Below are 15,610 nucleotides of genomic sequence, written 5' to 3' on the forward strand. Positions count from 1 at the left end.
AAGCCCGGCCCATGTTGGAATTGCCTCTCTTCTAACTTCCTCTCCCCCGGTTTCCTGCAAGGGTCCGAGTTTCTTTGGGCAGCAAAGTGTCCCGCGAAGGAACTATACAGCGCCCGTTGGGAGATTATCTTCGTCTCTGGTTGTGCATTTGGGTGCCCGTGTCCGAAAGAGAACGAGAACCAGGAAAGTAAGGAAAAAGAAGCAAAATGAGCCACTTTTTAATCGTTTTAGCATAAAATGGAGATATTCTTCTTCTTTCTGTCAAAATTGATGGGGGAAGAATCGGTTTATCGGACGTAAGCACTGAAACATGGATGTCTACCGTTCAGATTAACAGAGTTAGAAGAGGGACCTTTTAGGTCATTTAGTCCAACCCCCCACACACCGTTTCTGACAGATGGCAATCCAGTCTGTTCTTGAAAGCTTCCAGTGATGAAGCTCCCACAACTTCTGAAGGCAAACGGTTCCATTGGTTGATTGTTCTCACTGCCGTAAAATTTCTCCTTATTTTCAGGTTGAATACTCTCCTTGTTCAGTTTCCATCCCTTATTCCTTGTCTGGCCTTCAGGTGCTTTGGAAAACAGCTTGACCCTCTTGTCTCTGTGGCAGCCCCTCAAATATTGGAACACTGATCCTTCTCTGAACTCTCCCTCACAATCAGGAGGCTGTGAGTCTCTGATCCTAGGTAGAGGCTGATATTTGGAATAGATTCACCTGCAGAGGGTTGGACTAAATGACCTTCAAGATCCCTTCCAACTCTGTTATTCTATGTTCTATGTTCTTCATAGATTAGCCATGCCCAGTTCCTATAACTGTTCTTCATATATTTTAGCCTCTAGTCCCCTAATCATCCTGGTTGTTCTTCTCTGCACTCTTTCCAGAGTCTCAACATCTTTTTTATACTGTGGCGACCAAAACTGGACGAAGTACTCTCGGTGTGGTCTTACTAAGGCTTTATAGAGGCTTTATGGTATTAGTACCTCACTTGATCTTCAAGCATTCACTTCAGGCCTCATGAATTCACGGAGACCTTTTCAGCTGGACAGGTGATATAATAATAACAGGGGCTATTATTTTGTTGTTCTACGATGAACAGGCAGAGCTGTCTGTATTCATGTCAAAAAATAATATTTGCTGACTGGGTATAAACATCTTAGGTCAACTTTACAGTGCTGTTGTAATGAGTATTTAGAGAGTTAGCAATACAAACAAAAGACCCTATGAGAGCAATACTAGGCGTGTAGCAATGCTGAAGCTCCCAAAAAGGAAAAGGCTGCTAGATTTGGAATTTTCCAAAAATCTTCATCAAGTCCAGTTACCCGAAGTTGGGTCTCTGTTTAGTCAGTCTGTGGAGAAGATGAGGCGATGTCCTTCAAAGGTCTTGCACCTAATATCTTTGGATAACAGCAAAATATCATGGCATTTATAGTCCCAAACATCTACTGTTTAGAAGACACTGTTGCTGATTCCTGAATGACAATTATTTTGGCCAGCCTCTGTTCTGTCTTGAGTGTAGGGGACGTGTTCTGACCAAGGCTTCCTAGACCGTAGTTACGCACACGCTTATTTTAAAAACGTCTTATTTTGTTGCAATGCTGGGAATTGTTTTCATTCCCAGCCTGTAATGAATCTCAAACAGTCCCTCGAGATAAGCACCCACCTTTCTTTCCCGTGAAGTGCTGCCAATAACAGAAGTATGAAATGAACTAGGAACAAAAACCCCAACTGAAGTACGAAGAATGAATCTGAACGGAATGAACTACTTTGCTTCCTGCAAAGGTTTTATCACCTTTACTTGTCCTTTATACCTTATGGGTGGGCAATCACCTCCCAGCCTTACTCCCGAGTTGCCCCTTATGTTTCAGCTGCTCTTGCCTTCTAGCAGCTCAGCACACATGCGCACTGGGAATAGGCTCCCCTGGGTTGTCTGCCTGGCTGCTGCCAGACTCCAAAGGCTCCGGAGGCAGCACCCCACTCCCAGATGGTCCTGGCCCCATCTCTGCATCGGATGCAGGACCCTCGTCCAAGTCCTCTCCAGACTCCTGGACTGATCCCCTTTCTTTCCCACTGTCCGATTCTGCTGCCATCTGCACAGGCTGCTGGCGAAGCACAACAGGATGCCAGTACACGTAGTCCTCAACTTATGGCCACAACTCAGCCCCAAATTTCTGTTGCTAAGAGAGACATTTGTTCACCAAATTTTGCCCAATTTGATGATTTTTCTTACCACGGTTGTTAAGCGAATCCCTGCAGTTTTTAAATTAGGAGCACCGTTCTTAAGTGAATCCGGCTTCCCCATTGATTTTGTTTGTCAGAAGGTCACAAAAGGAGATTGTCTGACTCTGGGACATTGCAACCATCATAAATATGAGCCAATTACCAAGCGTCTAAATTTTGATCACATGACCATGGGGATATTGCAAGGGTCATAAGCGTGAAAAATGGTCATAACTCACTTTTTTTCAGTGCCATTCTAACTTTGAATGATCACTAAGTACATTGTTGTAAGTTGAGGACTAGCTGTATAAATGCATATATTGGAAGAAGACTGCAGACCTGCAGTTTCACCCAAGCTCACAAATAGTAGGATCTTCTGAAAATAAGATATAACACATTTATTTCCTCTTCAAATGAATTTTTCTTTTTGCACATTTATGGAATTTCCACATTCCACAATTGTTTTTACTTTCCATTTCTACAAAGTGCTTTAAAGGTGATTTGATAAAATATTCTGCCTCTCTTCATCTCACAAACTCCTGGAGGGAAAAAAATGAGCAAAGAATGGCTGCATCTTAAATAGTTTGAAGTCTTACCTTATTATTAAATACTTTAAAATGTTAATCATCAGAAACAGGGTGGGAATTAGATCTTACTTTTCAAAACTAGCAGCTGTCTGTGAGTATTTAAAACAATGCCACACTAAAATTTATCCAGATTTTGCTTTCTTGGTCTTCCCTGAGCTGCTGTTTTATTATTTATTTATTAATTTAAAAGAAATTACTATGGTAGAGGTTTGGTGATATCTACAGTAATATTTGGTATAGACCATTTTATAGTAATATTATTTATTATTAAACCATTTCATAAGTGTAATATGTAAGGTCATTTTCCCCCTCCTTCATTTTCTATGAATTTTCTTCTTTAAGTTTAACAATTGTTTTATTAATGGTATATAGCTTTTTTATAAGTCTACTTAGGTGTTTTTGTTATTGTTTTTTCTTGTAATTTTTAAATGAAATTTGAAAAAAAAATAATTTTAAAGATATGCCTCTGAGCCTTCACTAGCTACAAAAATCTGATTGTAAGAAAAGCTATGCCAGGATGGTTGAAAGATAAGATCAATCAGATCCACATGTGAAGAGTTCAGTTACCTTTTTTATTGCTCAGGCCTATGCGTAAAAAACTTCTCAAACTTATACCTGGGTGAGACTAGATAAGATTCAACAGCATTCAAGGGGTGGATCGGATTTCACTCTCTTGTGCCCACATAGGGATTCCAGACTAATTCCCTGTTTAACTCCTTCCTCCGACAGTCTGACTCTCACATTAACAGGCCTATTATTTTGCTGTTCTACAATGAATAGCCAGCTGTCTGTGTTCATGTCAGAAGCACTGGTAAAGTAACTGAAGGGTGCTTCTGGGTTGGAAGGATTTTGTGATGACCTGGAGTGTAACACAAACATAACAAAATCCAAAACGTAAATAAATGTCCTTTAATGCCTCCAACTTGGCCCCACTGTTTAATAATTCTCAGTTGGAGATAAAATGTACTCAAAAATAGTCTTCAAAAGAAAGCAATACAGTCCAAACTTAATGAGCAGATAGAGGTGAAACAAAAAACCAAACAAACTACAATGACCAAATTTCCACAATGGACCAGGATAAGTAATTACCAAATTCAAGGAGATAACAAGGCACAGTTTGTTGGAAGGATGTCAACCAAGGTAACTTCAGCCCCAAATAAAATACGCTTTGCTTCCGGCAACACTGTGTTGTAATCATCTCTCTTATATACTTGTCTCCCCAGCTGCAACCAATGAGGAGGATCATGGCCGCTTCCTCTCTTGTAAGCCAAGTTGTTTCCTTCTCCATTCCTCCCCATGTCTAGGATGCAGAGGGGTTGGGCCTGGTTGTTCCTCTGACTACCCAGCCGGCCCCTGCCCTTCCCCAGCCTCCTCCAAAACCTCTGGAGCCACACCTCTACTCCCTGTCAGCTGTTCCTCCTTTCCCTCAGAGTCCAACTCTACCAAGAGCATGACAGATTTGCTGGTGACCACACCATTGTCCAGGGGTTTGCCAAAAGTAACGCAATCTTTGGGGATGCTCTTTCATATCTTCTCACATTGGGAGGGCTGTTGTAACTTTGAACAGTTGCTAAGCAACTGTTTATAAATCAAGGATGATACTCTTAAATCCTTAAATGTAAGATGATAATCTTAAATTCCTAAATGAGAAGGCACAAGCCTCATCTGATGTACTACAATATATTTATGAATTGTATGAACAATCTGAAAGTGAAGATTGACCAGCTAAATTACTCTTTATTTAAAAAAAAACAATAATATAATAATTCCACCTTCAATTGAACAGTGTGTTGTCTGGATACAAATATCTTTGTAAAACAATAATAAACATTGCAGCATCATTCATTACATTAATATTAATTCTACAATATTAAAATAGTAATATTCAACATACTAGTCATAATATTTACTTATCTCTTTTAACATACCTTCTTTATTTTGTTTCCCTGTTTCTAACTTCCCTTTTTATTATTTAACCATTGATAAAATAGATCCCAAACCGTATAGTATTCAGTTTGCTCTTTCTCTTTAATTGCCAACATTAATCTGTTCATTTCTGCACATTTTAATATTTTCCTAATCACATTCTCATCTGTAGGTATCTCTTCACTCTTCCAATAAAGTTACTCTTTACTGTTTCATTTTGCCAAACCATTTCTACAGTTTCGTTTTCCTGATATCTTCATAATTGGATGACTGCCTGTTACTTACAAGATCTAGAGTCTGACTAACAGTGCTGGAAGCCCTGCTTAATTCTAGGAAATAAAACCAAGTTATTTTAATTCAGGCTTGGAAGATAGTCCAAGATAAAACAAATGATTACCTTCTCCCATCCAAAGATGTAATGAAATTTGGAAAAAAAAATACAGTAAGGAGGGAAACTGAAAGCAACTGAGATATTTTTCACCAGGACCTGCATCAAACTTTATTTGCCCATACTCCACAGCAATTGTCCCTAAAGTGTCTCAAGGCTTTTACTAACAATCACTAGGCATTCTGGGATTTGAAGTCCCACTGTATTTGGCAGGTACCAAATTAGTAAAGGTTATTCTTTTAGTTGTAGCTAACCAAAGGAGGGGGAAAATCTATTTTTGCTTTTATCTGTTTGCCTGAATGTGGGAATGAATATTCAGGAACAGAGACAACAATTCAGTGGTGGGATTCCAATTTTTTTTAACCACTGGTTCTGTGGGCATGGCTTGGTGGGTGTGGCAGGGGAAGAATACTGTACGATCTCCAATCAGAGGTGGTATTTTTCAGTTCTCTGAACTACTCAAAATTTCCACTACCGGTTCTCCAGAACTGGTCAGAACCTGCTGAATACCACCTCTGGAAAAACATCTATTTTCCCAGCAAGGTTTGTGGAATCCCTGTGCAACCATGCCAGAACTTGACACTCTTTAGTTTGTGTATTGAGCAATTCTTCTCTTCCGATGAAAACTTGACCCACAACTATCAGGGCCTGAATGTCTGTCAGGGCCATCTTAACAGCATTATGCCCCCCCCAGCAAAGCAGTGTACTGGGACCTCTACGACAACTACTCACAGGAATAAAAATGTAAATGGTTAATAAAATTAAACATATATTTGCATGTTGGTATTAATTAAAAATGCAATAAAATGTAATAAATATGTTGCTGTATTTATATGATACAAGGTGCATCAAAGGGTTAACATACACAGATTAGTATGGGGCCCCTATGCTTGTGGGGCCCACGGGCAAGTGCCCATCAGGCCCATGCATTAAGACAGCTACTCTTTTCGCTTCCTCTCATTTTTCTTTCCCTGGGTTTATTATTATCATGCCTGATGAAGAGTTCAGGGAAAATTCAGAGCTTTCCAGCTCCGTTCTCCTGTGCAGGGCAATAAAAGAAGACCCAGCCAATCAGCTGGGACTCAGGAGGCAGAGAATAAATGGGGGCAGGGGCAGTCAGAGGTGGTGCTCTGGACTACTCAAAATTTCTGCTACCGGTTCTCTGAATTACTCAAAATTTCCACTACTGGTTCTCCAGAATTGGTCAGAACCTGCTGAATACCACCTCTGCACCAGAGGTTTGATAGGCAGGTTGGCAACCATACTGGTTAAGGAATTTCCAGATGTGGAATCATACCACCACTAAACAAGAAGTAATTATCTTCTATATAAAGGTAGTCCTTGACTTACGAACAGAATTATTTCCATTGTTAACTAAGCAAGGCAGCTGATAAGTAAGCTGCACCTGATTTTATGACATTTTTTTGCTGAAGTTGTTAAGTGAATCAGGCAGTTTTCTTTGATTTTGCTTGTTGGAAGCCATAATGCCACAAATGGAAATCACCTGACCCCAGGAGAGACTGCAACTGTGATACATACATGTTGATTGCCAAGCACCTGAACCATCATAAAAGGTGCCTTGGGGGCTGTAGGAATCCATCAGAATTGCCTTTTTTAAAAATCAAAGCTACCAAAGCAACTCTGCATAGACAGGTATATGGAGACCACCAAAAGCTGCTTCTGAATCTGGAAAGGGGCTACTTTAATGTTTGAAAATATTGTCCTGAGTGGGTATTGGACTTGAAGTTTGCTTATTTTTGTATCCCCATCCCTAATCCTATTGAGTCAGAGATTAGCTCATATGGGCACCAGAAATGAGTCACCGAAAAATCTAGACAAATAGCAAAATGATAAACAGTTCTCCGTATTCCTTTTCTCCCATCACTAGGGCAATCTGATTTTTTTTCAGTGGAGATCTTAATAGCCCCTAGCTAGCTAACAAGTACAAACACCCACATTTACAGTGGCGATGCATGCATAAAAATAATATAGAAGAGGATTTACTGTAATAAATAGTCTCCTTAAAGCATCCATATTTATAGTCAAGATACACCTAAAAATGTGAAAAAGAGTGGTTGATTTAATAAATAGTAGACAAGTCTTAAACACTCAAACCATTCATTTTCAAAGGATATCTATCTATCTATCTATCTATCTATCTATCTATCTATCTATCTATCTATCTATCTATCTATCTCTTTGGTTATTCAGGTTTTCTCCCGCGTATGATTGGAAGTATCTAGGCAACGTTTGATGAAGTCTCATTCATCATCTTCAGGCTTGTGTCTTGGGCTCTGTGCTTCTCAGAGTGAGAAACACAGAGCCTCACTCTGAGAAGCGCAGAGCTGAAGACACAAGCTTGAAGATGATGAATGAGACTTCATCGAAACGTTGCCTAGATACTTCCAATCTTACGCGGGAGAAAACCCGAATAACCAAAGATCCACATACTAATACCCGCGAGAACCTCAGAAATATATATATATATATTCATCCAAACATTACTTAAGGCACTTATACCACCAGTGTTTGTTTGTACCATAAATGTTTCTTATGATCATATACTTTGTTGTTTATATGTACACTGAGAGATTGTATGTCCAATCACACTTGGCCAATAAAGTATTCCATTCCACTCCACTCTACTCCATTCCACTCATTTTCCCAGTTCTTTAATAACAGTTTAAAGATGATCCATGATTGTTTTCCGGGCAGCTTCCCTGCAATGCTGAGATTACAGAGCAAAAATTATTGCTCTGAGTACAAAAGTCTTGTACTGTAAGATAAAGAAACCCCATCACCTCCTCATTACATGCAAAAGGCAAATTAAATAAATCATTTGGAATCTTTCTAACCCTGACACATGACAAGTTTCAAAGCTTTGTGTAAATTTATACATAATTCCAGGGGTTCCTATGAGGACACACCAATAAGAGAGGCAGAGGTTCCTGCAAACAGAAGAATAGGGCTTCCAAGAGCCACAAAATTACACAGGAAAGATGAGTTGTTATTGTCATGCATGATAACACTTCCATGCAAGAACACGAAACACAAATATAATATAATTTCTCTTATGCAAAGACTTCTTGGTTTTTGTGCCAAATCATTCTCCTTCCCTCAATACCAGCAACAGTGGCCATAAATGCCCTGGCAAAAGGTATTGGCATTCCTGTCTTGAACTTGACCTGGAACACTGTTATGTTCTTTAAAACAAGAACACAAACACAAGATGAGAAAAGAAACTCTGACCCAGTCTATTGTAGCATAAAGATAACCAGCAGATGTGATCTCTCCAGCCCAGCATCTTCAGTTCTAAACAAGTACAACTCTCATGTGTTCCTTCTAAAAATTCCCATTTTATACATACAGTTGAAGCATTTTAAATTAACCGGCATACGATCTATTAGGCTAAGTCTATAATCCTATATTTCCATAGAGCGGTGGTTCCCAATCTTGGCAACTTTAAGACCTGAGGACTTTAATTCCCAGAATTCCCCAGTCAGCATGGCTAGCTCACACATCTTATAGTTGCCAAGGTTGAGAACAGTACCCTAGCCTTGAGCAAAGCCACTAAATTTACTGCTGAATTGTTGTGCAAATGAAAAACAGCAATTAGCATTGCATTTAATCGGTAAATCCGATTCAAATGATGTAACAGGCTGTTCATAGTTTGGTTCATTATGTTACCATGTTTCCCTGAAAATAAGACTTAGTCTTATTTTTATTTTTTTTGCCACCAAAAAAAGGTACCAGGTCTTATTTTTAGTGTCAACTCATAAAATATTTCTATGGTTGTTTTAGATTGCCAACAGAAAGGGGGGGGGAAGAGGTGTGAGAGAGCATGGCCGCAGCTTGGAAATAAAAAATGCATTCCATACATAGTTTTTTAGAGATAGTAACTAGGTGACTGAAGTTTCTGCCACGCAAAAATCTAACTGGAGAACATGATTGATGACTCTTGGCTATGGATGTGTCTCATTGGAGAATACGAATTATGATACACCCAGGGGGTGGGGGGAAACCAGGGTCAAGGGTTACAATGAATTATGTGTCTCAGAGTTGGCTACACCCAGGCACTGCCACACATGTTAAGTCCCAATAAATCCCTTGCAGTTTGGGAAATTTGGCTTGAGTGTCGTGATTTAATTGAGGTGAGTCCTGACATTCGGGGAATGTCATCCACTAACTTAACCTCACTTTTGTATGTCACCCGGGCCTCCTTTTCACTGTCAGAGGCCTTCAGGAACTTTTTCTTCTGCGGCCGGCAAGGCTTTCCTGAAGGCCTTAGTAGCCGATAACAGAGCTCCAACTTATGACCATAACTGAGCCTGGAATTATGGTCATAAGTCACTACAGTTACACATTGAGGCATCATGTGCCTGGATTTGAATTTAAACTGTTTTTTACGATGGTCAATAAACAAATGCCACGGTTGCTAAGCAAATCTGTTTTCCGTTTTTCTGCCAAAAATCAGAAGTAAATATCAGAAACTGGGGGGAAAAGTAGCAAATTGCAGTCATGTGACTGTGGGATAGAGTAAACACCTGTAAAGTTGAGCTGCCCAAAATGAGATTGCATGGCTCCCTGTATTTCCTTATGGCAGGGGTACGAAACTTGATTTTATTGAGGGCTGCCTCAGGGTGTTTCACCTCAGGGGGCTGGGGGTGGGTGGCTAGGGTGGGCATGGCCAGTTCGATGTCACGCATGTCGGGGGCTCCTGTGGTGGCCCAAGCACTCTCCCAGCAAAAATGGAGCTCGGTCCATTTTTCCTGGCAGCGGGCTGCAGGAGGCCATCGCAGCCAAAAACGGAAGTTGGGAGGGCCAAGCTCCATTTTCACTGGCAGAGTCACCTTGGGCTGGTACTTTGTTGTTTTCAGGGCAGTGTGCCAGATCTAAGCATTCCACGGACCGGATGAGCTCTGCAGGCCTTAAGTTTGACACCCCTGCCTTACAGTATATATTAAGTATATATTTGGTATATATATTAAAAATGCAGGTTTTGCTACTGGTGACAGCTACCAACAGCGTCAATGATGGGAAGAACAAAGGAGAACATTTTCAATAATTCCTGGTCATGAGATGATATAAAAACATGATGTTCAGAGAAAGCATGCTAGCCATCCCTTCTCCTATTTTTACCCACAACAACTTTATGATACACGGAAAGGTAAAAAGTATGACTGGCTGAAAGTCGCCCATTAAGCTGAGAATGGTGTGTGAACCTGACCAATGGTGGCTTATTCATGAGAGGTTCTTGGTATTCTCTGAGTTTGGTTGTTTTCTTGCAGATGTTTCATTACCCAAACTAAGTAACATCCCTAATGTTCTTACCTTGTTTGAATAATGAAACATCTGTAAGAAAACAGCCAAGCTCAGAGAACACGAAGGACTCTTCATGTCAACCCTGAGCTACAAATATTCTGCTTTATTGGTGGCTTATTCATCATGCCATATTAAAACAAACCATGGCTTACTTGGTACACATAATCGTGGTATCACTTGCTGAGAAGTAGCAGATGCTACTTACAGAAGTACTAGCGGCCTCACTGAAGAAAGAGTGGGCTAGATGAGGCTTTGGTGAGTTACTGAAATGACTGATCCCATTTCAACTGCTCACAATGGAAGCTGAATTTTAAAAAGTCAGGCTGTTGCAAATAAGATGAACTTTGGCTACACACTATTTTTTTGCTTTTATTAAGATGAAACATTATCTACCAAAATATAAGCGCCAGAAACAATGATTGTTATGATTGGCACCAGTAACATGCTGTGGAAATCCCACGTTTAAAAGGGCTGTGTTTTGTTAACAATGCTGTCTCTAATCCTGGATTTTATATCCTGTTTTTGAGACAGCTCAGCCAACGTAAATCCTGTTTCAAGTAAAAAGCTACTTTAAAGGAAAAACCATTAGTATAGATTCTTTATTTCCATTGCCTCTTGGCTGCAAAGTCTCATCTTTTCTCCAGAATTTGCCTGCTACCATTTTCTTCTTCAAGGCACCTCTGATTTTCTTAGATAGTGTATAGTAGCTGGGGAAGAAGCTTTCGTAAAGGTCTAGAAATACAAACTAGTGGCTGGGAGTTGCACAATACACTCAGCTAAAATGGATTGGCTAAATATCTGTGGACATTTTCGGTCATCCAGGTCATGGCTGTCCCAAAGATGCTTTTTCAAAAGGCAAACTGGACTTCATTTTTCCTTGAAGACGATTTGCTTCTCATCCAAGGAGCTTCTTCAATTTTACTGAAGAAGCTTCTTGGATGAGAAGTGAAACATCTTCAAGGAAAAACAAAATCCAATTGCCTTTTGAAAAAGAAGCACCTTTGGGACAATGGATTGGCTACTTTGGTCTATAATTTTAGGCAATGGGTTTTATCGGGTGATTCAGGAACTAGAAATTATGTTTGAGGGAAACAATTATTTCATCCTCTCAGGTCTTTCTGCTCCTCCCTCAATCTCCCCAAAATAGTAGTATGAGCAGTAATTTTATCAAAATGGAATTCTTCATTGGGGTTCTGAGGATTTCAACCATTCCTCTTTTTTTCAATTGAATATTTAAATGTGATAGAGGAGATTTTCTGGTGTCCAGGCAGAAAATCTTCCCAAGGAAAACAATGTACTGGCCCAGTTACAGATAGTTTTTGACTTATAACATTTTGTATAATGACCCTTCGAACTTACAATGGCACTAAAAGTACTGACACTTATGACCATGTTTCACACTTACAACCATTGCAGCATTCCCATCATCACGTGATCAAAATTCAGATGTTCGGCAACTGGTTCGAATTAATGGTGGTTGCCCTGTCATGGGTTATGTGATCATCTTTTGTAACCTTGTGATAAATAAAATCAATTGATAAGCCAGATTCACTTAACAGCCATGTTATTAACTCAATAAACTCAATGATTCATTTAACAGTTGTGGTAAAAAAGGACAAAACTCACTTAACTATCTTGCTTAGCAACATAAATTATGGGCTCAACTGTGGTCATTGCCAAGCATCCAAATTTTGATCACGTGACTGTGGGGATGCTGCAATGGTCATAAGTGTGAAAATAGACATGCCAGTTTTTTCAGTGCCAATAACTCTGAATGGCCCCTAAATGATTTGTTGTAAGTTGAGGACTACCCTGTATTGAGAACACCTCAGATCACCAGAAGAACAAATCATGTAATACCTGGATGAAAGAAAACCAGATTTAAGCATTGATAGAGAATTTGCAGCTTAGATATTAAAAGTACATCATCCAAAACACAAATTACTGATGTTTGGAAAATCAAAGCCATTCAAAAAGAGAAGTCAAAGTGGTTAGATTTTGTCAGTGATGACCCAAGCATAGATTTTAAGTCTGACAGAGAGAAATAGAAATGGTACTCATTGGAACAAGAAGAGTTGAAGGCTACTGGATGCCTGAATAGCTACAGAGGTTTTTCTGCAGCTCAAATATGGTAGAAAGCAACTGTCTATCACTCAGTAAATAGAAAAACTCAATTTGAAGAAGGTGACAAGCAAAGGAAGAGAGTCTTTAAAATGGAATTTTAAATACTAAACCCTATACTTAGTTAAAAGGTGCTTCCTTTCCAACCGTTTTGCCTAAAACTGACACAGCTTTTTGCTTATCATTAGGAAGAATTCAGTTGCTGCTATTAGCAAGATGAATTGCATCCTTTTCATTGTTGTGTTCCAATCTTTTTAAAGACAACCTTGTCTCTGGCTTAAAAAAAACACCTTTTAATGCAGTTCAGCCTCACAATGTCCATAATAGTTAGCCCACCACCCTTTGAGGGCTTTGGTTTTTTTAAAAAATAGATTAAGGGTTTTTAAAATTATCTTGTTTGGATTTGTGCAAAAATGCACTGATTATGGAGCTGAAACACAATTATGCTCATCATTACTATAATAAAGTAAAAACAAAAGGGAGCAAATGGCTCCAGTCATGAAGATGATGTGGCTGAAAAAACAGTCAACTTAGGTAAAGTTAGTGGCCAAGGATTAATTAATTTAGGAAAAGATTTATTGAAGGGCTGGTTTCAACAAAACCAATATCCATGAAAAGCAAGAAATATATATATTTTATTTTATTCATTAGATTTATATACTCCATTTTGTCTAGAAATATAAGATCACGCATAAGAAACCTGTCACAACTCCAATAAAGAACAGACTGGAGCCGAGACAGCCAGGATGTGATACAACCATAGTCTTTTACTTGCCTTGTGTTACCACGTGGACGTTATGATGAATATTCTTCAAATAACTGACCGGTTTCCTTACAAGGAGTGGTGCAATAGTAATGATTCATGGCTGGATGTCAAGGGGGTGGTGTTGTAATAATGAAATGAGGCAAATGGGGGTACATGGACTCATTGAGCAGGGGAAAGTGCAGTGACCAAGTTTCTTTAATTTAAGGATGCCAGATGTTAGGCAGCGAAGGCGGCCGGAAGGTGGTTATAGTAATTATGTTGTTATCCAAAGTATAACATGTTTAAATACAGCTCTGGGTTGCAACAAAACCCAGAGCTGACTTTAAACATAATTTGATTGCTGTTACCCATTGTTGTGGTGTGGGAGACGAATAAAAAGCTTCACTGAAGCTACACGAGTGAGTTGATATCTCATCGTTCACTCCCTCAACCTCGGACGAACAGCTGACAAAACCATTTAGCATAATTTTTAAACACATGATGAAATCTCAGCTATATTGAATAATATTGATCTGTCCTCTCATGTCAGTAGACAGCAAAATTATAAACAAAAAGCAAACATACCTGAATGAACCAAGAGTGTAAATCTGAGATTGAATTATCTTTCCAACATTGAAGAATATTTTTTCTGCCTTTGATCATATTAAAAAAAAAAATCACACATAATTTTTCACACATAATTCATGAATACAGTCATATCTTTTAACCACTTCATATTTTGTAACACTATATAAACAGACATTAGGATATTAAACCAAAATATGGCAATAATATGACAAACTTGGTATCAGATGAACAAGTGTCCCTGGGACCCTGGCTTATTTTAAACTTTCAAATAACAACCAGTCCATTTGACATATTGCTTGGAGTTCAGTAAACATAAAAATAGTATTTTGTTGAATTAGTCTTATCTTAAAATTGTAAGAGACATGCTTAATACTGTCTAAAATATTTAAGCAATGCGTTGTCCATGAAAAAAGAGTGCTTTTTATATTATTACTAATTTGATTGATTAAATAGACCAATCTTGTTTTGTCTCATGTTTACAATAAAAATTGGCTATTTGGAAAGAAGCTAAGGCTTTTCAAACAGTAAGAATACAGTTCTATATATGCCATGAATATCAGTGGTGATAATGAACTTGCAAATTATGGGTCCTAAATCATGATCAAATGTATGTTAAATATCAAAATGTGGTTCTGTTCATTTTATTGGATGCTGTTAAATGGTGTGTAATTTTTCTTAAAGTATTGGAGAGAAAAGATTTATTTAACTGAAAAAAATAATAAAATAAAACCAGACTTTTTAACAAGTGGTTTAATTTCATAATATTTTAAAAGAGTTGATAAATATGGTGAAACCTGAGAAAATGGCAAGTTGTCTCATTCCAAAATAAATGCATGTCAGTCCAATCTGCCATTGCAGATAGGCAGATTGTTATGATGCCTTTTGTCACGTCTGTTTTTGAATTATATTTTTTTCTGTACTTAAGAGTTACTCTGTTCTATATGGCCTGAGACCTGTAGGGGCTGACATTCCAAGTTTAGCTTTGTTGTTAGCATAGAACTGCAAACGTAAAAAGTATTAATAGATTATAACATTGAGTTTACCACTCTTATTACAGGAATTTTGATTTATCCTAGAGTGATATGTATTTTTAGCCGATCAGTTCTCCTTACGTGCATAGCTAACACTTTAATGCAAAGGAAAAATAAGCCCTTAAGTATGAGAGCTAATAGCCTGATAAGAAATATGGACAATCAAATCTTGTAGACAAGCCAAGTGAATTGTAACATGTACTACTATCAGTGTGTTTCCCTTTCAAGAGGCATGTTGGCTGGGCATCAAAGATGACCGCCCTGGAATTCAGATATACATATTTGAAGGGAAATGCTTGACAGCATCACCCTCTATCAGAAAACAGGTATTCTCTGGAAACAAGAAACAAATAGAAACAGATGTGATGTGTGTCTAGAATTGCTTGCATACATGAATTTGGGAGGACTGTGTGTATGCAAAATAATTTTGAAGGAGTTTTAAAATAGCAGATTCATATATTTCTTCCTGAAGGATGTCTTTCATTTGGAAATTCCTCCAAAGAATTGGTAATGCCTTGATTTGCAGCCAAGTTATTCTTTTGAGCAAAAGAAAAATATTCATGTTGATTTTTCAAAAGTAAAACCATTTTGGATAAATATTTCCTTTCTTATTCAGATCCAGATATGATAGATCCAAACAATAGGAGAGACTGACTGGCTATTCTAAATTGAGGCCTGAATCAAA

The 15,610-nt window shown here is 38.5% G+C and overlaps 1 long non-coding RNA gene across 1 annotated transcript; it reads left to right on the forward strand.

Annotated features, from left to right (window-relative positions):
* Nucleotides 1–16: 16 nt before the first annotated feature.
* Nucleotides 17–4,952, forward strand: LOC148126190 (uncharacterized). Its single transcript, XR_015742938.1, has 3 exons — nucleotides 17–187; nucleotides 882–1,046; nucleotides 3,554–4,952. It is a non-coding gene; the product is annotated as an uncharacterized LOC148126190 (long non-coding RNA).
* The last annotated feature ends 10,658 nt before the right edge of the window (nucleotides 4,953–15,610 follow it).

The sequence above is a fragment of the Pseudonaja textilis genome, chromosome 3 (assembly GCF_049901715.1).
Source record: "Pseudonaja textilis isolate UNSWEBS1 chromosome 3, rPseTex1.2, whole genome shotgun sequence".
Classification (NCBI taxonomy): domain Eukaryota; kingdom Metazoa; phylum Chordata; class Lepidosauria; order Squamata; family Elapidae; genus Pseudonaja; species Pseudonaja textilis.